Source organism: Sus scrofa, chromosome 15, assembly GCF_000003025.6.
Source record: "Sus scrofa isolate TJ Tabasco breed Duroc chromosome 15, Sscrofa11.1, whole genome shotgun sequence".
Taxonomy (NCBI): domain Eukaryota; kingdom Metazoa; phylum Chordata; class Mammalia; order Artiodactyla; family Suidae; genus Sus; species Sus scrofa.
The window spans coordinates 107,217,407-107,242,015 of NC_010457.5; positions in this window are offsets into that span (position 1 = coordinate 107,217,407).

Sequence of the window (24,609 nt, forward strand, 5' to 3'; positions counted from 1 at the left end):
GCATGCTGAAATCAGGGGTGAGTTGAGGGGAAGTGATATGCAACATCAAAGAAATCTGCTATAGGAGTCTGAGACAAGATGATGAGCTGCAGGTTATGTGTTCTTCCTAGAGGTTTAGGAGTGAATTTGTGCTTTGTCCTCCCACTCAAGCAAATACAAGGGGGAAAACAATAAATGGAAGTGGAGTAATTGACAGTTGAGAGCACCTTGATCCCTAGAATTAATTTTTAATTACAAGTCTGAATTTTACATTCTGAATACAAACTTGAACTTTAATAATCTAAAAAAATCCATAATAAAACTTTTTTTTCTTTATAAAATATCTTGTGGCAGAGAGTAGCCTGATGAGAGCACGGTAGGGAACCAGGTCATCTATTTCAGTGAATTCCACACTTTAATTAATAAGCAGAAGAGTTACTTGAGAAGCTATGAAAATGTTGAGTTTGGATCTTTCCTACTTTCTAAACTCCCTCCATCTCTCCCCACCTCCGCTAGAGTGTGATTCAGTAGAATAGGGAGGGACCAAGTATCTGCACTGCCAAAAAGCACCCCTGCTCTTCTGAAGCAGGAGGTCTGTGGATCTCAGATGGATAAACGCTGATCTTGTCCAACTCACTAGTTTTACAGATGAGACACATGAGACAGAGAAAAGAGAAAATGATTTGTTTAGGAACACACAAGAAAGGCAGAGGTATAGAGTGAGAGTCTAAATTCAGGCCTTTTCACTTGCAGTTTTGTGATCTTTCCTCTTTGTCACAGTCTTTATATATTTGGGTTAGAACAGCCCTGCGCTCACTGCTCAGAGGTGTCCAGGGAGGCAGTGGACCACATATCAGGGAGCATTAAAGCCACCCCACATCTGCCCCTGGCTTGGGCAATAAGAATCTGTGCTGCCATTGCACATACTAAGCATCTTGTGCAGAGCACCAGAATGTGAGTAATGCCACTGTGGCCACCATGAGAGAGCCAGCGAAAGAGATGATGTGTTTAAAATATGACAGAGAGTGGTAACCCAAAGACCGGTAATTATTCATTTCCTCTTGGACCAGAGCTACACAGGGCTAAGCATTCACATATTTTTGAACATGTGGATCACTGATTTAAGCATTCAGTTTCCTGCTGGCATCTGACATCATGAAACCACAACTGTAGTTCCAATTCAAAGTTAAAAATAAACTTGGCTACAAAGATCAGAGATAATGGAAGGTATGAGACAGGGTATACTCTTCGAGGATAAAAGATTAGCCTTGAAACTATATTACTATAATTTGAAACCACTGGGCTGGAATAGGGGCATGAGAAAGGGGGCACTAGGAGGAGAAAGCCTCACGGACAAAGGCATGGTAGCATGGGAAAACATGGTGCATGAGAGAACTGGGAAGAATAGGGAGTTTGTTGTGGCTGGGTGAAGGAAAGAGAGGTGGGGAGAGAGGGAGGTAGAGAGGGAGAGAGGGAGAGAACTGGCAGGGATGGGGAGGGGTGTGGACCCTGAGACATGAGGTCAAAGTGGGAGGCAGGATCTTGATCACTTAAGAAACTTGGACATCATCTTATTGACACTGGGGAACTGTAGGAGGATTTCAAGTGATAGAATTACAGGCGAGAACGATCGCTTAGGTTAGAATATGGAAAGAAGTTGGAAAGGGGGTCCAGAAATGGAGACAAGTTAGAAGTGTTGAGAGCCTGAACTAAGGGAGAGGTTAGCTGGGAAGACATCCCATCCCTAAGGATGACCACTTTCAGTTGCTACCACTGGCTGGTCCTTGGGAGGCTCAATCCTGGGAATGTTTTGCCTGCTGCCTCCTTATTTCTTAAAAGACATTCCAGTGAATAGATTTGGCAACCAGATTTCAGAGCTACAAGGCTGAGTGAGGGGTACAAAAGTTAGGAAAAAAAACACACAAAAAAACAACCAAACAGTAAAGAGAGGAGTGCAGAAAATGTGAAAAGGCAAGGAGAAAGGATGAGAGAAAAGATATATGAATGTGTAAAACTTCGAAGAATCATCAAGAAGTCATTCTTAAGCTGCAGAAATATCTTGAAAGGATTGCTTTAAGAAAAACACCCAGAATTTCAAGATGGATATCTTCTTTAGTGTCAAGAAGATAAGTTTAAAATAAATTAATTTCTAAATGCATTTTTAAAGAGCTCATAATTAAAATAAGTGAATTGGGAGTTCCCGTTGTGGCGCAGTGGTTAACGAATCCAACTAGGAACAATGAGGTTGTGGGTTCCATCCCTGGCCTTGCTCAGTGGGTTAAGGATCCGGCGTTACCGTGAGCTGTGGCAGAGGCAGCTCAGAACCTGAGTTGCTGTGGCTCTGGCATAGGCCAGCGGCTATAGTCCGATTCGACCTCCATATGCTGTGGGAGCGGCCCAAGAAATGGCAAAAAGCCAAAAAAAAAAAAAAAAAAAAGTGAATTATGTCATAGTGATCTCATGTGTATATATCAGTTTATTACTAAGCTGCACAAAAGATCAATGTCCTGTGTTTTGCAATGTGCATTTTGCGTGGGAGCCAGAGCCTAACTTCACATCTCAGAAGAGTTCAGATTTTCTGAGAAGGAGCTGAGAAATGTGCACTCACTGGGGTGGCAGAGGAGGCTAGGGCTGGAAATCAGGTTACTAAATCCTTGTCTGGAGCATGTGGGCAGATGTGAGAAGTGGGAGGAATGTTCAGACCACTTCGTTTCTTAGTAAAAATGCCAATGCAAACTTGCAACCATAGCAACACAATAGCCACATTAACTCTCGCCAAAAAAAAAAAGAAAAAGAAAAAGAAAACCTAAACCTCCATCAATTGCATTTAATAGACAAAAAAAAAAAAAAAAAAAAAAAAAAAACCCAAAGAACAAAAGACAAAAACCAACAAAACCCCCCCAAATTGCCCCTCCATTTTTTACTTTTTACTAATAAGTAAAATTTTGTGTTTATTTTGTTTCCCTTTAATCCAGTTGATTAAGAATGCATTGTTAGGAGTTCCCCTTGTGGCTCAGTAGGTTAAGAACCTGACCAGTGTCCAGGAGGATGCCAGAGCTGCAGCTTGTGGCAATACCAGATCCTTAACCCACTGAACGAGGCCAGGGATTGAACTTACATCCTCACAGAGACTATGTCGGGTTCTTAACCTGCTGAGCCACAGTGGGAACCCTGCTAGTTATTTTTATATTCCTCTGAATTTTCTTTTTTTTTGGCTGCACCTGCAGCGTGTGAAAGTTACCTGGCCAAGGATCAAGTCTGAGCCACAGCAGTGACAGTACCAAATCCTTAACTACTAGGCCATGAGGGAACTCCTCTTATGAATATTCTTAATGCTTGTTTGAGGATGCAGCTAAATTACTAGGAAAAAGTTTGACTCTTTTCAGGCTTGCTTTTAAGCTTTGTAGGTGCGACCAGAACAGCCTCTAGTCTAGGGGCAATTTTTCCTCACTACTGATTCTTTTATCAAATGGGTCATGAAATATAAGGTTTTCCACTCTGGCTGGTAGGAAAACGAGCTATTTCCAGCCTTGTGTGAGCAACAAATATTATTTCCTTGAATCTTTTCCCAGGCCTCAGGTTTTTTTTTTTGTTTGTTTGTTTTTTGTTTTTTTTTGGTCTTTTTGCCTTTTTGCCTTTTCTAGGACCGCTCTTGTGGCATGTGGAGGTTCCCAGGCGAGGGGTCGAATCGGAGCTGTAGCCGCTGGCCTATGCCAGAGCCACAGCAACTCGGGATCTGAGCCGCATCTGCGACCTACACCACAGCTCATGGCAATGCCAGATCCTTAACCCACTGAGCAAGGCCAGGGATGGAACCCACAACCTCATGGTTCCTAGTCGGATTCGTTAACTGCTGCGCCACGACGGGAACTCCCTCAGGATGTTTTTTTATCTGTTGACAATGATCTGTTCCTAGCTGAAGATTTAAGGAGGTTCCTCTCAGATCTCTGTAGCTGTCTTTGCAATACCTGGCTGATATTCTGCCCTGTGAAATTCTAGCTGCCTTGGCCTCATGGACTCCCTGCTCCATCTCCTCCCTGCCCTGTCTTAGAAACTTTAGATTTCTAGGCAGTAAGCTCAGAAAATCAGAGCTCTCTTCCTCTGTTTCTTCTCTCTCAGAAATCATTGTCCTCTGCTGCTTAGTGTCCAGTATCTAAAAATTATAATTTCATATAGTTTGCCCATTTATTTTTTAGCTGTTTTTTGAGAGGGAGGGTGAGTCAGGCCCTTGTTACTCCATGTTGCCTGAAACAAAAGGCGCCAACTTTATGAATGTGGCTTCTGAATGTGGTTGGTGAGTAATTTATTTGGAGAACAGAATAAATTGCATCTTGAATGATCCGTTAAAGCCTCTTAAAATTTAGGACATTCTAATAAAATTTACATCACTTTCAATGTTAAAACATAATTCTCATGATTTTATATTGATATTATATATAATTATATATTATATATAATTTTATCTACACATTTAGTAAATGTCAAAGTTTTATTTCTCATTAAGGAGGTAACCAGAAAGTTGATAAAGGCGGTTAGCAACTGAGACACAGAGAAAGTAAATGACCTATTAGGAGGGTAGGAGGATGAGAGAAAGAGAGAGAGAATATAAATGGGAAAATATGTTGGAATAAGCTTGGTAAATTAGATATAAAACTGGTTAATGTCCTGTAGGCCAATAAAATCATAACCTTTGAGTTTATTTTCTCAGCTGAACAGAAATGATTTTTATTTCTATTATATAGAAACTCATTTTATAGTGTTCATTTTCCACATCTAACCTTTATAGACTTAAAAATGTCAGGACCTTAGTTAATGGTAATAGTGAAATAAAAGTTACTTTCCCCTAAAGAGTCAGAAGACCCTTGGGTGAGCTTAAGACAGTGTTTTACGGAGGCATTAAATGGATACCATCTTTTTTGTCTTATTTCTATGTTTTGGAAATCTTCTTAACAAAAGTATTACCTGTAAGTCAGTGAGATATGCCCTTATCTGGCTGGTCACTCTGGGGCTACATCTACTCATTTAATAAAAAGATTAATCTAGAGCAATGTTTTAAAACTGTGGTTACATGTTAGAATTACCTGGGGAAGCCTTTCAAAAATTACAAAGTCAGAGTCTCTTACCAGACCAACTAAATCAGGCTCTTTGAGGGTGAAGCCTGAGCATCATTAATAGTTTTTAATGTGCAGTTGGGATTGAAAACCACTGGTCTAGACTCTGTTGCTCAGTCTCCTTTCAATAATGATGCTCTGTGATTCTATGGCTTGAAATCCAGGCAAATCACTTTTACACTGAAGAAAATAGACATAAATACAAGCACCGCTAACTTCCCTGCATCGCCAGTGACTTGGAAATGATTCGGGGCTGCCAGCATTTACTCCATGGTGTGGAAGCAGCAGGAAAGGCCAGGGGTGGGAGAGCTGAATGACTGGGCTTTGTGTTCCAATTAGATACAGTCAGTAGGAGTTGCTAGAAAGAGATAGGAATGTCTGCAATTTCTTTTTTTTTCTTAAAAAAAGGAAAAGAAATATCAAAATTCATTTTGTGCCCCTGCCTCTGTACTATTGAGTTTATCGCTGCTCCCAGAGCAGATGTTCTTTCACAGATATTATTGGAGATTGCATTTCTGAATTAAGATGGTGCATCTACAAATTAAGACCATGACCAATAATATTCACTAAAAGAAAACAATGTAACATGTAATTATGTAAGATGATTTCAAAGAACAAAATTCTCTCCCTTCATGCTTGTTATCACTGAAAAGCATTTTTGGTAGCTTTTTTAAAATTTTAATTGAAAAGCAGTTTTGAAAGCGAGGACTTTTGAAACTCTTCATTCTAAAACTACACTTATGAAAAACACATAAATGTAATTGAGCAAGCCAAAAATTAAAAGAAAAATTGCTTAACTTGATAAGAATTTTAGAAATCATTAATTAATGTTGAATTTTTAAATTTTTAAATTTTTATTTTTTTGTCTTTTTGCTATTTCTTGGGCTGCTCCCGCGGCATATGGAGGTTCCCAGGCTAGGGGTTGAATCGGAGCTGTAGCCACCGGCCTACGCCAGAGCCACAGCAATGCGGGATCCGAGCCGCCTCTGCAACCTACACCACAGCTCACAGCAACGCTGGATCGTTAACCCACTGAACAAGGGCAGGGACCGAACCCGCAACCTCATGGTTCCTAGTCGGATTCGTTAACCACTGCGCCACGATGGGAACTCCTTGAATTATTTTAAATGGTTTTGGGGCATCGTTCTCAAAGATTGTATGACTTCTTTTTTTTTGTTAATGTACTGGGTAATAGTAATACATATGCAAATATTAAACTGTGTTTTTACTTCTATTATAAACCCTACTTGGTCATGATGGATTATTCTTTTAATATTCTATTTGATTCCATCTATTTCTTCCCTGACACTCTTAATGATGATAACCTCTTTCCCTTTGTAGTGAAACATGCCTGTGATTTGGATAGGAATGGTATTAATTTTCATAGCCATTTGACAGATTAAAAAACATACACAGAGGTGGTAAATGACTTATTAGCTAAGAATAAACGGCAAATAGGTGACAGAGCCTATGCCTAAATGTTTGGCGCCTAATTTCTGGTCCAGGGATTTTTTTCCCCTACTCTTTTCTAGGAGACTTATATTTTCATCAAGCATATATTCTTTTTTGTCTTTTTTTTGTGTGTGTCTTTTTGTCTTTTTAGGGCCACACCCGTGGCATATGGAGGTTCCCAGGCTGCGGGTCCCAGCGGAGCTGTAGCCCCTGGACTGCGCCACATCCACAGCAACGCCAGATATGAGCCACATCTGCGACCTACACCACAGCTCACAGCAACGCCAGATCCTTAACCCACTGAGTGAGGCCAGGGATCAGACCTGTGTCCTCATGGATGCTAGTCGGGTTCATTAACCACTGAGCCACAACGAGAACTCCTAAGCAAATATTCCAATCACTAAATATTTCAGATAACCTCACAGTATTTCACATAACCTTAATGTCTTAAAAAGAGGATTTTCAATTCTAACTAAATCATTAATTCTGTGTAAGGCCCTAATGCCTAAGGCTCTTTAAAAAAAAACCCCAAAAAACTCCACAGTGACAATTGTCATAACCACATTCAACCATGCGGGGTGGATGTGGGAGGAAATGAGAATGGCTCACATGGATGGTTGGGCCATTACCAAAGCTGCAGAATCCAGTAGAATGAGTAGATTTGAAGGTGAGCCTGCATGGATGGGCTTAGAGGCTTGGGCGCATTGGTTTGAATTTCCAGGTGTGAACCAATGAGGCAGTTGGATGCCAACTAAAAATTGTCACTTGCCATTTGCCTCTACAAGGATTAAGTCATTAGCCACTGCAATGGCTGACCTTCAACACACCCTGGAGTTTGGGGTTGAGGTCAGAAATGAGACACTCTGTACTCTGGGAAAAACTGGCAAAACAGATATTTTCAGGAAAAGATTTTATGAGCCTAATTTCTTGCATCTTCTCATATCTAGAAAAACACCATTAGCAGCAAACCTCTGCCAAGAAGTGTGCTTGACTGCATGTACCCCCTCTTCAGCAAAATCACATATATCCCAATTCCCTTCTCCTACCTCTTTGGAGCAGTTCCTCAGCTATTTAAGATGCCATCTCTCAGGCTATAGTTCTCATTTTTTTCCCAAATAAAACTTAATTCACAACTCTAATTTTGTGCATTTTTCACAGTTGACTGTAACTCTGGAGAGCGGTTGGACTAGACATCACAATCAGTAGTGATTGGCAGATAGGTGGTACCAGAGTCTTGGGAATGGCTGAAATCACCTGGGGTGAGTGTGGAGAGCAAGGAGAAAGAAGGTTGAAACGCCCTCGTTTCTGTGGGTAGAGAAGAGGAGCTGAGAAGAAACATAGAAAGAATGCAGAGGGAAGGAGAAAAGCAGGAGAGAGCAATATCCTGAAACCCAGGGGAGAGGAGGCTTCTTCCTTTTTACCCCAACCTTGCCTTTTCCCAGGCTTCCCCATCTCAGTAAATGGCTCACCTTCCACCCCAGTTGCCTAGGTAAGCCAGCAGGTATCTTTCTGATTATGCCCCCCTCCTCTCATCAGCAAGTCTTATCAATTTAACTCCTAATTGTATCTGAGTGTGTTCACTTCTCCTTTTTTCAAGAACCCCCTACAGCATGACTCCAAGACACGCCTACCCCTCCCCTGCGGGACTGCAACAGCTCCTTGGTGGTCTCCTTGCTTCTGATCTTGGCCCCCCTCCATCTAGACCATTCTCTACCCAGCAGACACCACTTTACAAAAGCACAAATAAGACCACATGAGTTTCTGATTATTATCCTCCAATGGTTTCCTATTGCCCTTCCATAAAATCCAAGCTTTTTATCCTGGCCTAAGAGAACCCACATCTGGTCCTGCCCAGTTCTCTGACCCCATCTATACTTTCTCCCTTTGCTTACCAAATTCAGCCACAGCAGTCTCCAACACATCAAGGCCCCCCACGCCCCGCACCCTGCCCTGCCCCAAGCTTAAACATCACCACTTAAGGCCCTTAGATTGCTGGGTAGCTTAAATAACAGAAATTTATTGTCTCATAATTCTGGAGGTTGAAAGTCCAAAATCAAGGTGTTGGCAGAGTTGGTTCCTTCCGAGGGCTGTGGGGAGAATCTGCCTCTCACTTCTCCCTTTGGCTTGCAGATGGCTGTCTTCTCCTTGTGTTTTATCACAATATCTTCCCTCTAGACAGGTCTCTGTGTCCATAGTTCCCCTTTTTATAGGGATACCCATCATACTGGATTAAGGTCCACAATAATGATCTCACTTTAACTCGATTTCTTCTATCTCCAAAAAAGGTCACACTGTTCGGTACTGGTGGTTAGGACTCCAACATGCAAGGGGACCTGATTCAATCCATAACACACATATCCAGTTGTGTTCCATCACACATTTTCATTTTCTTCATGGCATGTGTCCCTACCTGCAGTTATATTGTTCGCTATTTGCTTGTATTTAATTCTTTGTCTCTGAGAGCTTCACAGAGCAGGGACCTTGCCTGTCTTTGGTGCAGACTTCGCTGGTGCCCTTGACACATCCTCGTTACCATAGAGACCAGCAGCTTCTCAAGGCAGGCATCTGTACCTTTCTGTCTGAGGCTTCCTCCAGCATGCTGGCCCCCACTCAATGCATGCTGGAGGTGCTGGGAAGTTACTGATGGCTGAGAATTGGTGGCAGAATACCTGTTTCCTTACCTCCTATGGGGGACAGTGCTGAAGTTTGCTTTCTGCTGTCTTTGAGAGGCCCAAAGCAGGACTGAGGCAAGCTTCCTGTGCTGCTCCTGAATGTGCCTATCTTAGCGTTTTCCACTTCCTCTGTTCATTTCCCCACTCCCCTACCAGTGTTTCCAGGGGTCCTTTTCCCACTAAACTATTTATACTGAATTCTTGTCTCTGGGTCTGCTTCCTGGGGAATATGACCTTGGATGGTCTTTATCACTATATTCCTGGTGAGTAAAACAGTACATACATAATGCAGCACTTAATAGTAAATCTCCATACATCATGATGAATCTGTCAATAGAAGGAGGTGGTAATTGACATTTTCAAATGTGGTAGAAAGAGGTTTAGTAGAAGAGAATTTCAAAAAAGTGTCAGTTTGGTAACTGAGGTGGTAGCCATTGCTAGAGGAGCTTATTGGACTGGCAGAGGTGAAAGTCTGATTTTGGTGAATAACATGAGGTGAGAAAGGTAGGCAGCAAGGGGTAGGAAAGAGTTAACTTTATATGATGGCAGGATGGAAGGAAATTTGTTTTTCTGAATGAGAAAAATCTGAGTATATTTGAGGCTGATTCAGTCAAGAAGGAGAGGATGAAGACAGAAGTGAGAAGGGGCAATTAATGGGTCAGAGTTTTAGGTGAAAACTAGAGGCTGAGTTAGTGAGTACAGAAGGAGGAGTTAGCATGGGGAAACAAAGACCCCTGGTCTCCCGAGATAGGATAGATGAATATCCACCCACAGATACACAATAGTACTGTCTTTTTTTTTTTTTTTTTCTGATTCCAATAGTTATGGATGTTCATTGAGGGGCTTTTGGAAAATACACAAAACAATAAAATTTATGGAGCACTTAAAATGTTTCAGGCTCTGGTCTACATGCTTTACATATATTAACCCATTTACTCCTCAACCTACCATTTGAAGCAGGTACTGTTACTATTTCTTTAATGTAGAGGAAAGTGATTGCATCAGTTGGGCCCAAGATTGCATGACTGGTAAATGGCAGATAAGGATGTGAACTCACCTGGTCTGATGCCACAGTCATTCTGAAGCACACATGAAGAAAAGCCCCAAGAAGAAGTCCATCAGGGGGAGTAAATAAGCACATATGGGGTACTTAGGTATAGAAATCACCGGCAGTTCACTGCCGATGCATCTCTTTTCTTGGGGAAGTGGTGGTGACTCTGAAGGAAGGAGCTGGGAGTAAGCGGGACTCTAGTCTCAAGTCTGATAGGAGCAGTTTGAAGGTACTGTTTCCAGGACAGGGGAAAGGAACAGACTAGGAATTTTCAGCAGCACTGAAGAGCCAGCTTGAGGTTGTAAGTATTGAATTTGGAGAGGGTCAGTTGGCATGGTTAAGTGATTCCATCAGGGGCACTGGACTGGTGGTTGGGGTAGGAGCGGTTGGAAGTGTGACATGGGAGGGACACAGAGGGTCAAGAGAAACTGACAGTGGGAGTTCCCGTTGTGGCTCAGTAGTAACGAACCCCGACCAGTATCCATGAGGATGTGGGTATGATCCCTGGCCTTGCTCAATGGGTTAAGGATCCAGTGTTGCCGTGAGCTGTGGTGTAGGTCACTGACACAGTTCGGATCCCATGTTGCTGTGGCTGTGGTGTAGGCTGGCAGCAGCTGTAGCTCTGATTCGACCCCTAGCCTGGGAACTTACCCCAAGCCTAGGAACTTCCATATGCCTCAAGTGTGGCCCTAAAAAGCAAAAACAAACAAACAAACAAACAAACAAACAAAAAGAGAGAGAGAGAGAGAAACCAACAGTGTGGTTGAGATGGTTGTATCTTTGTTTGGGATCCCTGAAGGCTGACAGTGGGGCAGAAACTCTAGAGGAAGTTTGCTAGGAGGTGATTCCAGGAAAAATGCTTGTAAGTGAGAGGGGGAGTGAGAAAAGTTAATAAAGGGAGTATCCTGCAGACAGAGGGAGGGAAACTTGACCCTACTGGGGGACTCTGGGAGCCAGCGTGGAACTGTATCTCAGAGTTATCTCCCCTGGGTGGGGGGCTGTGTCCTTACACACCACTTCCCACCAGCCATTGGTCAGAATTGCTCCAGAGGCAGTCACGCATGGGCTGAGGGCTGTCAGCCAAGTGAATACAGAGGACTCCAGTGGCCAGAGGAAAGGCTCAGGCAAAGACATGCTGACTGCCGGAAGTGTGGGCTACCAGGGCCCATTGAGGGCTAAGACCTGAAGGGATATGACTGGGCCTCAAGAGTGTGTGTTACACATGGATTCGTGTCTGGGTCAGAGATGAATCAAACCAATGAGAAGACTAGGAGAGCAGGGGAACTGTTCTGGGATGGACAGCTTTTTTGAAAATGATTTTGAATAGGTAATATTGGCACATGGAATAGAACTCAAGTATGAAAGAGCATACTGCGGAAATGTTCCTTTCTCATCACCTGCCTCCATCTTCCTCTGCTGCTAGGGTCTTGTATGTTCTTTCAGAGATAGGATAGTAGGGATTATGCATGTGCATTTGTTTCTTAGTTACAGATATTACATATGTGTGTATTATAAATATAGGTATTATATATACATGTGTATAAAATAGGTAGTTAATATATATATTATTTGTACCCATACAATTGGTACATACAGAATACTCTGTCTCTTTTACAAATGTATCCTGGGTAGTTTTCATATCATTGCATAACAGATTTGCCTCAGTTTTAAAAAGAGCTGCCTAGCATTCAATCTGATGGAGGTACCACAATTAATTTAATAAGTCCTTTGTTGATAAGTTTTTTTTTTTAAATCTTTCTTCCAGATAGAAATATTATTTTGCATGTGTGTTATTGAGCACATTCCAATATTCTGTAAGGTAAATGCCCACGAGGAGAGTTGCTGGGTCAAAAGGCAGGTGCACTTAAATTTGATAGATAGGACTGAACTTCTTTGAACCAATGTACACACCCACGGGATTGACCATCCTAACAAGGTCAAAGAACAGAAGTGCTGGGGGTGGGGGTTGTTGGGGGGAGTAGAAGAGGAAGGAGGGGCCAATATCAGTATGATGGTGGAGCAGTTTCTGCTGCTGACGAAGTCGAGGGTGCGGTCACCACCGGAAGTTGTTGGCCTGGGGTGGTGTGCAGGCGAGGTCCAAGAAGCAGAGCAAGTTAAGGAACTATGATATGTTGGAATGACTCACACAGATGATGGGTCAGTCATATGGGTGCATTTGTCATAATTTTAACTTGTGAAATTCACTTCAAGAAACCTTTAACTTCCCTTTAAATCTGGCAAGGAAAAGTTGCCGATGCCTCCCAGTTCTCTTTCTACTCTTTGGAGCAGAAAACTCTTCACACTTTTGCTCACTGAGAAGGAAGTGCATCAGAAAACATGGCTGACTCCAGGGACAGGCAATTTTTTTGTTATGGCCTATGTGGCTGTGGGACAGGTGGGCTGTTTTACCAGATCCTCTGGCTTCTAGAGAATAGCCATTGGGCCTCATTTAGATATCCAAAAGTGGATAAGTCATTTTACAACATCTCCATTCTTCCAGGGATTTCCGACATTGTCAAACCAACCCTGGCCTGGGCCATTACTTTCTTGGTAATAAAATCACTAGCAACAATAATAACAATAGAGGTTAAGGTGTTGAATCAGTTAGGAATTGTGTTCAGCAGGTGGCAGAGACCTTAAAAACACTGGTTTAAACTAGAGGGGAGTTCTTCTTTCTCTCATGCAGCAGGTACCAGGGATAGGCATTCCGTAAAAGGTGTATCAGCTCTGCAAAGCCATGGGTGTCTCAGGCTGCCTCTCTCTTTCTGCTCCACATTCCCAGGGCTAACTTCCATCCTCATGGTTTCTAAATAGCTGCTGAAGTTCCAGCCATCATGTCTATTTCCATGCTAGAAGGAGGAAAAGGTCAAAGGTAAAAAGGAGGAGACCAAATGAATCAGCATCTCCCACTCCTGCTTTTAATGAACTTTCTCAGAAGCTCCACTCAGTAACAGGAAACTTATAAATCTCATTGTGGAGCTTACAGACACAGGGTCACCCCTATCTGCAGAGAGCCTGGGAAACAAAGACTTTTAGCAAGGCTCATTGCTGCCCTCAATAAAACAGGCTCTGTCAGTCATGAAAAAGAGGAGAATAGATATTGGCCAGGCAACTGCCAGTCTCTTGCAGATTCTCTCAGCCCTTTAAAATTTATTTTATTTTTGCTTTTTAGGGGTGCACCTGTGGCATATGGAACTTCCCAGGCTAAGGGTTGAATTGGAGCTGTAGCTGCTGGCCTACATCACAGCCACAGCAATGTGGGATCCAAGCTGAATCTGCAACCTACACCACAGCTCACGGCAATGCCCCATCCTTAACCCACTGAGCAAGGCCAGGGATGGAACCCACATCCTCATGGATACTAGTCAGGTTTGTTACTGCTGAGCCACAATGGGAACACCTATCTTATTTTTTTTATAGTGACAAAATACAGGTAACATGAAAGTTACTATTTAAATTATGTGTATAATTCTGTAGCCCTAAGTACATTGACAGTATTGTATACCGCTCACCACTACCCATTTCCAGAACTTCATCATCTGGATTAGAAACTCTCTATTCATTAAACAATGACACCCTCTCCACCCCTCCCACCCCATCCCCATCTCCTTTCAGCCATGGATAAACTCCATTCTCGTTTATTCTACCTTCTGCCACTAAGAATTTGCATATTTCAGGTACCTCATATAACTGATCATATAACATTTATCCTTTTGTGAACTACTTACCTCCCTTAGCATACTTTTTTCAAAGTTCACCCATGTCGTATCATGTGTTAGTACTTTAATCCTTTTTATGAGCTGAATAACATTCCATGGTATGGATATATCACATTTTGTTTATCCTTTCATCTGTCAATAGACATTTGGGTTACATCTTAGTCCATTCAGGCTGCTGTAACTAAATACTACAGATTGCGTAGCTTATGAAGAACAAAAATTTATTTCTGACAGTTCCAGAGGCTGGACGTCTAAGACCAGAGTACTAGCCATGTCTGGTCTTGGTGAAGGTTCTCTTCTGGGTTTCAGAAGGCCAACTTCTGGCTGGGTCTTCATATGGTGGGAGGGGTAAAGGATCTCTCTTAAAAGGGTAGTAATCCCATTTCATGGGGCTTCATCCTCATGACCTGTTCCCCTCCCAAAATGATACCATCATATTGGGCATTAGGATTTCAACAAAGGAATTTTGGGGAGACAAAACCATTCAGACCATAGTGGGTTGTTTGCAGCTTTTCCCTACTGTGAATAATGCTGTTATGAACATTCGTGTATAGACATCTGTTCAAGTCGCTGCTTTCAATCTGCTTTCAATTGCAACCACTATGGGTGGAATTATTGGGTCATGTGGTAATTCTATGTTTAACCTTTTGAGGAGCCACCAAATACACTTTACATTTTGTATTCTATTTGCTCTTCAAAAATTGCCATTGTTGAAACCACACATTGAAATTCTAATGGCAAGGGGACACCTACTTGGCATCTGGGTTATCTTATCCCCCAGCAGAGCACTACTCCCCCAGTGGAGTCCCCAGTCCTTCAGGGGACGCCTGTATAGTACATGTTAAAATGAGCAGGATGGAATTATCACTTTGGAAATGGGACACAAATGTAAGAGGCAAAGTCAACAACATATCCCACCATACCCCACTCTTCTCTTGGTAACGAGACTAATTTTCCTTGGCTCTGCCTTTAGGCAGCCTCACCAAGTTCTTGTGGCAGACTTATTGTGTCTATACTGGATTCCCTTGACCCCTGTGGATTTGTAAAGACCCACCACGAGGTTTCAGGCAGGAGCTGTATCCACTTCTAAACTTGACCTCAAGTTAATTGTTGCAGCTTTATCAAGGAGAGGGAAGATGAACTTAGTTCATTTTGTGCCCCAGTAATAGTTGTAACTGTGCATTGGTCTAGTGGGTAAGAACATGGTCACTGGAGCCCGACGTCTGGTGTTTAGATCCCAGCTCTACCTTCTATTGTGGGATCTTCCTTGAAATTATTTAACTTCTCTGTGCTTCAGCTTCTTCACCTATAAATTGGAGGTTAATAGTAGTGCTTTACTTATTTCGTGTAACTGCGAGGGTCACCTGAGTTAACATGGTTAACACTTTAGAAAGGTGCCTGCACTCTGGAAGGCTCTGTAAGGAGGGGGGGGGGTAGTGTTTGAAGTTCTGATATTATGATTATACCTGGGAAATGTAAATTCTCTAAACTGTGACAATTAACTACAAACTGACAATGGATCACCACTGTAGAGTTGGTAATTAAAAAAAAAAAAAAAAAAAAAAAAAAAAAGAACCAAATTTGGAGGGCACACATGCACAAAGTATGGAGAGACACAGCCAGATGGGTTGAAAAAGGCACTGGACTTTATCTTTGGTCTGATGTCACAAGCCTGGAAAATGTTAACCCTTGGCCTCTTATCTCTAAATTAGAGTAACTCCACTACATTTGTTGCATTATTGTGAAGACTTATTGAGGCAAGATAAAGGTTTATACATGATAATTATGAAACACATATAAACAGTCAGATTAACAATCTAAAGTTGAGTTCCCTTCATGGCTCAATGGTTAAGGAACCCAACTAGTAACCATGAAGATGCGGGTTTGATCCCTGGCCTTGCTCAGTGGGTTGGGGATCCGGCGTTGCAGATGGGGCTCAGATTCCCCTTTGCTGTGGCTGTGGCTGTGGCTGGAAGCTACAACTCAGATTCGACCCCTAGCCTAGGAACTTCCATATGCCTTGGGTGCATCCCTCAAGAGCAAAAAAAAAAAAAAAAAAAAGTAGCCGTTTAAATTCTCGTTGTCAAAATGGATTTGATGTTTGTGACCAGGTCTTGGCAATAAAACCAAGGGAGGTTGTGGAAAACATGAAAGTTCAGAGGCTGAGGAAGAGTTGGGGTTCTCATGCTGTGCACTTGAAACAGATTCGTATCTGTCCACCTGCTAGGATGGACTGCACCAGCCTGAGGAATTTGGGCTAATTTTCATTCAGAATAGAATTTAAAACATCAGATTTCTTGAAGAAAACAGTGAAATCTGAGTCCTCCTCTATGATTATCCAACTGAAGCAGAGAAGCCACACAGCCAGCTCATGGTTGTAGCAAAGACGGGTGATAGGTTGGAGCGATAAATTGGAGCGATAAATTGGAGCGTTCGGACCTCGGGGTTAGGCTAACTAATTCTGTGAGGGCTGGAACTAGGTATTTATTCAGCAGTCTCCGTGCGCCATCTATGGGTCAATATGTTTTATTGCAATACCAGGCGAATAGGCGGTGATCCCTTCAGACACAATGCAGTCGGTTTGATTTTTAAAAACAGGTCACATCTCCCTTTCGCTTGTGAAAGCTTTTCTCACTTTTTTGGTTTGTATGTCTTTCCTTTGGTAGAAGCATTGCGTTTGGTGCCTATCTATAATCCTCTCTTTGGACAAAGGGAGACGTTTTGCCTTGAAATGTAGACGTGCTTGAGGAGGGTGGGTACTGCATGCCTGGATTCCATTTGCTAATGAGTTTCTCACAGCCAGGAAATCCTTCCCTCCACATTAAATGACCAAGACGTCATTTTAAAAATCCGGTGAGACTTGCATTTTCCCACAGTTGGCTGGAAAAGGGGATGGACCAGGAATTGGAACAATTTTTGCTTTCTACTGTCCCCATGTTTTATTCTTCGCACCAGCTGGCATAGGGAAGGCCACTGATTGGGATGCAAGGAAGCCCAAGTGTTATGAAGGACAGGGCAGGCAAGGGAAATTAAGGAGGACTGTTTGGAGGGAATGAGATCGGTTTTGGATTTTAGAAGAAATGAGGGTAGCAGGAGAGGGGGATGGGCTGGTGGAGAAGGCTGCATACCCTCTTTACTACGCCTGCAGATCAAGAGAGCCTTGTATAGAAAGAAGAAACTGGTTTTTCATAAGGATGCCCTATTTCAAGCTTTTCTTCTTTGGATTTCCTTGTCTTTGACACCTACCTCTTTCTATTCTAAGTCCCCTTGCCCTCACCCTTGTTGCGTAGGCTGGCAGCCGCATCTCTGATTCAACCTCTAGCCTGGGAACTTCCATATGCCGTGGGTGTGGCCCTACAAAGAAAAAAAATATTGCAAGCATAGAACTGTGTCTCTATCCCCATTGTGCAGTTAGAGGCCTATGGAGGGGTAAGGAGGGGAAAATAGGAAGAAAATTACATGTTTTGTATTATTAAGTTTCTTTGAATGTTTATTTAAGAGGCCAAGTTAGTGGTGCCCAATCACTGATGCATGGTAGGGCTGAGAGAGAGAATGTGCTGGATGCTCTTTTCGCAGCATAAAAATGGGGCAGGCCCTCTGGTCCTATGGGGAAAGAATGGAAAACACTCTGGGGTGGAACTTCTGTTTTCACTCCTGCCTCTGAGGGGAAAGGAAAAATGGGTGAATGTTAGGGCTGGAACTGAATCCACAAAGCAGGGTCTGAAGGAAGAGTTGGGGCTCAGAGGCTTTGAGGTGCTAAGAGGCCCAGTGGGGTAGACCAGCTGTTTAGGGCAGCCAGCTCAGTAGTCAGTGTTGGAATAGTCCTGTGGGTGTCCTGCCAGGATTATTTGGGGCTCATAGGAGAATTGCTTTGGGTTGCTGGTAGAAAGTCCTTGGTTTTGCAAAGCTAGGACAAAAGTAGGTATTGGTATTTGTATGCAGGTCATTTGACTCTTGATTGGCCACAGAGATATGAGAATGACGAAGAGGTGGGTAGGACACCAGGTCTTGATGGTTGTACCATGATAATAATATATTTCCTAGGTAATGTGGTCAAGGCGTAAGAAAGCTCATGACACCCTTGTAAATTTTAGAAAGCCCCCACAGGCTCAGAGGGAGTTGTTATGCTATAATTACAGAGTTGACTACAGTCTTTGAAACGGGTCTGGCTGACACTACGATCCTTATTTTTATAGGGAATAACCCCAAGTGTTGGATTTAGGAACAAGTATTGAGTTTTTATTGGCTATACAATTGTCTCCCCAAAGGAAACCCTTTCATTGTCAGATAACAGGTAATGTTCTAAAGCCCTCCCTTGCTAATAAATCAAACTCTTTAAGGTTTCTTTGTAAGAGCTACCCCTTAGGAGTTGTGGAGACAGTGGAAAGAGCCCTGACCTGGTAGGAGAGAGTTTGGGTTCCACTCTCAGCCTAGCCACTCTGAAGCTATATCCATGAGCAAGTCACTTCACCCACCTGGAACCCAGCTTCCTCACTGTAAGATGAAGGAGGTTCCTTCATCTGTAACATTCTCTAATTCTATGTTCCAGTGGCTGGAAGTAGTGATGTAGTTCAGCTTGGTTCTAGAGAACAAATAGAGGCTTCCCTCCAATGATGGGCTAAATGTGTCCCCCTAAAATTCATGTGATGAAACCTGAAGCTCCAGTGTGACTGTATGTGGAGGATAAGGACTTTGGAGAATTAATGGTTAAATGAGATCCTGATCCCATAGGACTGTTGCCCTGATAAGAAGAGAGAGACACTAAATCGCTCTCCCTCTCTATACCCAGAAGAAAGGCCTTGTGAGGACAGGGTGGAAGGTGGCCATCTTCAACCCAAGGAGAGAGGTCTCACCAGATACCAATCCTGCTGGCACCTTGATCTTGTGGTTTCCAGAACTTTGAGAAAATAAATTCCTGTTGTTTAAGCCCCCCAGACTATTCTGCTATGGCAGCCCAAGTAGACGAATATATCTTATCCCTTAAGAGCTAGGCTATGATTTATTGGTTTGTGGCCTCTGGGAGAGCTTACATTTAACTTTTTTTCATTGGCAAAGGAATAGCAAAATAAACTAGATTCTGGAAAAGAAGGCACTCATCAGCTTTGGCATTTATAGGCCATGTCTCCTAAGGTCCAAGTGACCACATCTTTCCCAGAGTGAGTCATGGATGTCCATGGGGTATTTTCTCTGACTCCAACCAATTCTCTGACACCAGCTGGATGTCTATAATTCACCTCAACTCTTGACACTATATACCTGGAGTAGCATCAGATCCCCAGGTTAAAGAACTGCACCCTCTCCAGATGCCAGTTTCAAGTTCCAGGCTACCTGGTTAACTAGCTCTAAATTGGAGGGTTCCTATGACCACTGCCCCCCCCCCCGCCCCCTGACAACCAGGTTTGGCAATTTGCCAGAATGGCTCACAGATCCAGGAAAACTTTGCTTATATTTACAGATTTGCTATAAAGGATACAAATCAGGAACAACCACATGGAAGAAAGGCAAAGGGCAAGTTGTGAGATGAGTGGGGTATGGAACCAGCAATGCCTACACCATCTGCAGGCGCTCTGCCTTCTCTGATGCATGGATGTATTTACCAGCCAGAAGCTCTCCCAATCTCCTTGCTCAAGGATTCTTAAGACCTTATTTCCAGTCCCTCCCTCCCTTCCTCCAAGATTGGTGAGTGGGACTGAAAGGTCCAACTGTCTGATCACCTGGTTTCTCCTATGATCAGCTCCACCCTAAGGCTATTGAGTGGCCCTACCCTAAGTCACTTTATTAGCATAAACTCAGGTGTGATTGAAAAGGGCTCATGATGAATAAAACAAGACACTCCTATCAGGAAATTCCAAGGGTTTTAGGAGTTCTGTGCCAGGAACCAGGGACAAAGAGCAAGTATATTTATTATTCTATCACAATGTCCAACATGGATCGTGTTCAGCTTTAGCTGGTCCTCTTGTTCTCATGTGGATGAGACTGCGGGGTTACTTTCTGAGCAAAAAATGAGCATGAAGTCTTGAAAGATTTTGATGTTGACTTAAGAAGTTTTCTGTGAATTCTGCCAGAATATCTTGGATGTGGGGCACTGATGACTGAGCAGCTGTGTGGACTGTAGGGAATGTCCACACTGATTTCCAGAAAGGGAGATCTACACTGTTGCCCCAAAGACCTAGATCATAGGACAAAGAACATGGAAAATTGAGTTTTTATGTCTTCTCTTCCGTGGGAGTTCCCTGTTTGGGGCATGGCAGCAAGTGGACCCACAGGGGAGAGGCAGGAGTAGGCAAGCTGCAAAAGAGAGGGACACCAAATACGCGGGTCCCTGTGTGGAGTCCTGGGATCTGAAGCCCCAGGGTGACAGCAGCATGTGTCCATGGACTTGATCTGGACCCTGGGCTTTCTCTGGGGCAGCAGTAGGTCTTGTCCTGGCTTTCTTGGTGCAGCAGGATATTGACACTACTCAGTGGGATGGAGAATGTGGGGCCAGAGGACAGCTGTATGTTCCTGGGAACACACTGTATCTGGTACTGCTGTGAGTGTTGTATGTGTGTGCCAGGATGGCCCCTGTCCCAGGGGGACATCCTCCCGGGGCCTGCAGTGAAATCTTATTTATTCTCATTCCTGTTATTGGAAGGATGTCTAACTTGAAACAGACCACACTGAAATCTGACTCCACAGTATACTCCCAAAGCTGTGTGTTAAGCAAAATTATTTCTTTCTATTTTATCTGGCATTCACACAACTACATCAGAGTTCATGATGTCACTCCAAAGACGCTCCCTGAGGAATCTTGAAGAAGAGTTTTTCTGAATTCTCATAGAAACAAATATTTTAAAGAATAGGTACATCTAATGTTTGTAATCTATGGGAGAGATAGTTTTCTATATCTAGAATTCTAGATTTTTTCCAGAATGTTTGGGATTTTATTATTTTAGTGCATAAAAGTGCATAAAAGATTGTATAAATATTTTTGATTTACATAGGAAAATAAACTCTATTTATGCATGTTGGAATTGTTTTTTTTTTAAAGCAATATTACCTTGGTAATGAAAAATATTTATTATAGGAAGTATTGAAAGCATGTAACACTTGGAATTAATTGGAGTACTGGGTGTGCACATAGCATGACATTTTTATAAATATATAGTTGTTGATGCCTGCATCCAATTCATTTCTGGATCCTTCACAATCCCCACTTGTACTCTATATGTGATACATCCCTGCTAAAATTTTGTTGATTAATTTTTTAAAAGTAAATAGTCTGAACCACTTATTTGCATATCTCTGGAGTTACCTTAACAGAAATGGGAGTCTTATTCAAAACAGACCAAGAGAAAGACCCAAGGGAGCACAGCTTTTCAATTTGTGGTTTCAAATATTCACAGTTCACGGGGGCCTATTGCTTGCTGTCTCTTGACACTTCCCCATTCAGTACAGTACAGTTCATTGCTTTGATCTGATTTCTTTTATGCTCCACCGAACATGTACTTGCAGGCTGAGATGTTAAAAGCCTCCCTTAGGTGGCTGGCTCTCTGGTCTTAAGTCTGAAAAGAAGGAAATATCGCTACTGGCCTAGGACTCCCCAGAAGTGGGACAAGCCCAGCACCAGCTTTCTGAATCTTTATCATCTGCTTAGGCTCTCAGAATCTGTCAGAATTCTTAGTTGAAGGCAATGCAAACAGATATGATTTATTAAAATGACATTGGGTTGCTTGTCGGGTTGCTGGCAAAATAGTAGAATCGGGCTTAGAGCTACAGGAGCAGGGCAAAATAACCACACCTGTGCCACACAGTGCCACACTGCCACTGCCCTTGCCAGACGCTATGCTCTGTCTCTGATGCAGCAGCACTTCTGCTCCAGGTACGGGATGGGAACAACTTGCAATCAGTGCTGCCATGGAAACACCATCTTGCCAAGAATGCCACCACCTCTGGAGAGAGTCTTCAGAGTGGCTTCTTTGTGCCACTAGCAGCTGATTCACACTCCACAGTGGTTGCCTCTGATTGGTGAGTCCTGGATCCTGGGACTATCAACACTTGCCGGGGATGCCTGGAAAGGAAATACCTGGCATTTCAGTATTTATAGGGGCAAGTGGGCTCTGCCTCCCTTGAAGACTTGTTAGAAAGGCAACTCTTCAAATATAGGCAGGATGTTGACATGGCAGGCAGCCAAAAGGAATGATGACTGTCCATGATATGAACTAAACTATACCAACAGCCCCTCCCCAAGAAAGAAGATCAAAACTTCCTTATACATAGATTATTAATAACCAAACCAGACAAAAACAAAAAGTACTAGTAGTAACCGTGATAGAAAGGAGATATTTTATTCCTTACCTTTGAAAATCCTGGCTACCAGGAGAACAATTTCAAATATAATTGATTAAGATTTACTGTACTAGGAACTTTTAGATTCATCTAAATATCTCCTTTAAGGGAGGTTTGCTTTTTCTTCCCCCTCTTTAGAACTCTATATTATTGGTGGGCTATGGTACTGGATTGGAAGACATCTTTCATTGATGGAGATCTATGATTTGTACATGGGATTCTCTTTCTAGAAACTTCCAAATGGGAGAGCTTCAGTTCTTAAAACCTCTCATGAGGAATGAGGGATCCACTAATTTTTTTTTCTTCTTTTTAGAGCTGCATCTGTGGCATGTGGACGTTTCCAGCTGCCGGCCTGTGCTGTAACCATGGCAATGCCAGACTGAGCTGCATCTGCAACCTACACTGCAGCTCGTGGCAGTGCTGGATCCTTAACCCACTAAGCAGGGGCAGGGATCAAACCTGCATCCTTATGGATACTTGTTGAGTTCGTTACCACTGAGCCACCATGGGAACTTCTGACCCATTAATTTTTTAAAAGACTATTTATTAGAGCAGTTTTAGGTTTGTAGCAAAATTAAGAGGAAGGACAGAGAGTTCCCACATATTCCTCCCCCAACATATATAGCTTCCCTATTATCAGCATCCCCCACCAGTGGGGTACATTTATTTCACCAATGAACCTGTGTGGACACATCATTATTATCCAAACCCACAGCTTACCTTAGGGCCCATCCTTGGTATTTATTCCATGGGTTAGGCCAAACGTGTAATGACATGTACCCATTATTATGCTACTATGTAGAGTATTTCCATTGCCCTCCAAATTTACCATCTATTCATCCCTCCGCCCCCACTATCCACTGATATTTTTATTGTCTCCAGAGTTTTTTCTTTTCCAGAATGTCTTATAGTTACAATCACATAGTATTTAGCTTTTTCAGATTGCTTCTTTCACTTGGTAATGTGCATTTAAGTTTCCTTCATGTTTTTTCATGGCTCATTCTTTTAAGTACTGTATAATATCCATTGTCTGAATATATTACAGTTTATTTATCCATTCACATACTGGAGAATGTTTTAGCAGTTATGAATAAAGCTACTATAAATATCAGTGTGCAGATGTTTGTTTGGTCATGAAGTTTCCAACTACTTTGGGTAAATACGAAGGAGTGTGATTGCCAGATCATATAGTCAGAGTAGGTTTAGTTTTGTAAGGAATAACCAAACTGTTTCCTAAAATGGCTGTACCATTTTGCATTTCCACCAGCAATGAATGAGAGTTCCTGTTTCTCCACATCCTCACCAGCATTTGCTGTTGCAGAGTTTGGGATTTTGGCCATTCTAATTGTGTAGTGGTATCTTGCTGTTTTAGTTTACATTTTCCTTATGACATGTGATGTGGAACATATTTTCGTATCTTATTTCCCATCTGTATATTCTTTGATAAGGTGTCAGTGAAGGGCTTTGGCCCATTTTAAAATTGGATAGTTTATTTTCTTAGTATTGACTTTTAAGAGTTTTTTTTGTGTATTTTGGAGAAGAGTTCTCTATCAGACATGTCTTTTGTAAATATTTTCTCCCAGTTTGTGGCTTGTCTTCTCATTATTTTGACATTGTATTTCACAGAGCAGAAGTTTTAAATTTTAATGAAGTCTCGCTTATCAATTATTTCTTTCATGTATTGTGACTCTGGTGTTGTATCTAAAAAGTCAGTGCCTTTCCTAAGGTCATCTAAATTGTATCCTTTTCTCCACAGCCCCTCCAGCACTTGTTATTTGTGGATTTATTAATGATGGCCATTCATTCTCTATCCGGACAAAACTCTACTTAAAAGAGACACATGCACCCGCATGTTCATTGCAGCACTATTCACAATAGCCAAGACATGGAAACAACCCAAATGTCCATCGACAGACGATTGGATTCGGAAGATGTGGTATATATACACAATGGAATACTACTCAGCCATGAAAAAGAATGACCTAATGCCATTTGCAGCAACATGGATGGAACTAGAGAATCTCATCCTGAGTGAAATGAGCCAGAAAGACAAAGACAAATACCATATGATATCACTTATAACTGGAATCTAATATCCAGCACAAATGAACATCTCCTCAGAAAAGAAAATCCTGGACTTGGAGAAGAGACTTGTGGCTGCCTGATGGGAGGGGGAGGGAGTGGGAGGGATCGGGAGCTTGGGCTTATCAGACACAACTTAGAATAGATTTACAAGGAGATCCTGCTGAACAGCATTGAGAACTATGTCTAGATACTCATGTTGCAGCGGAACAAAG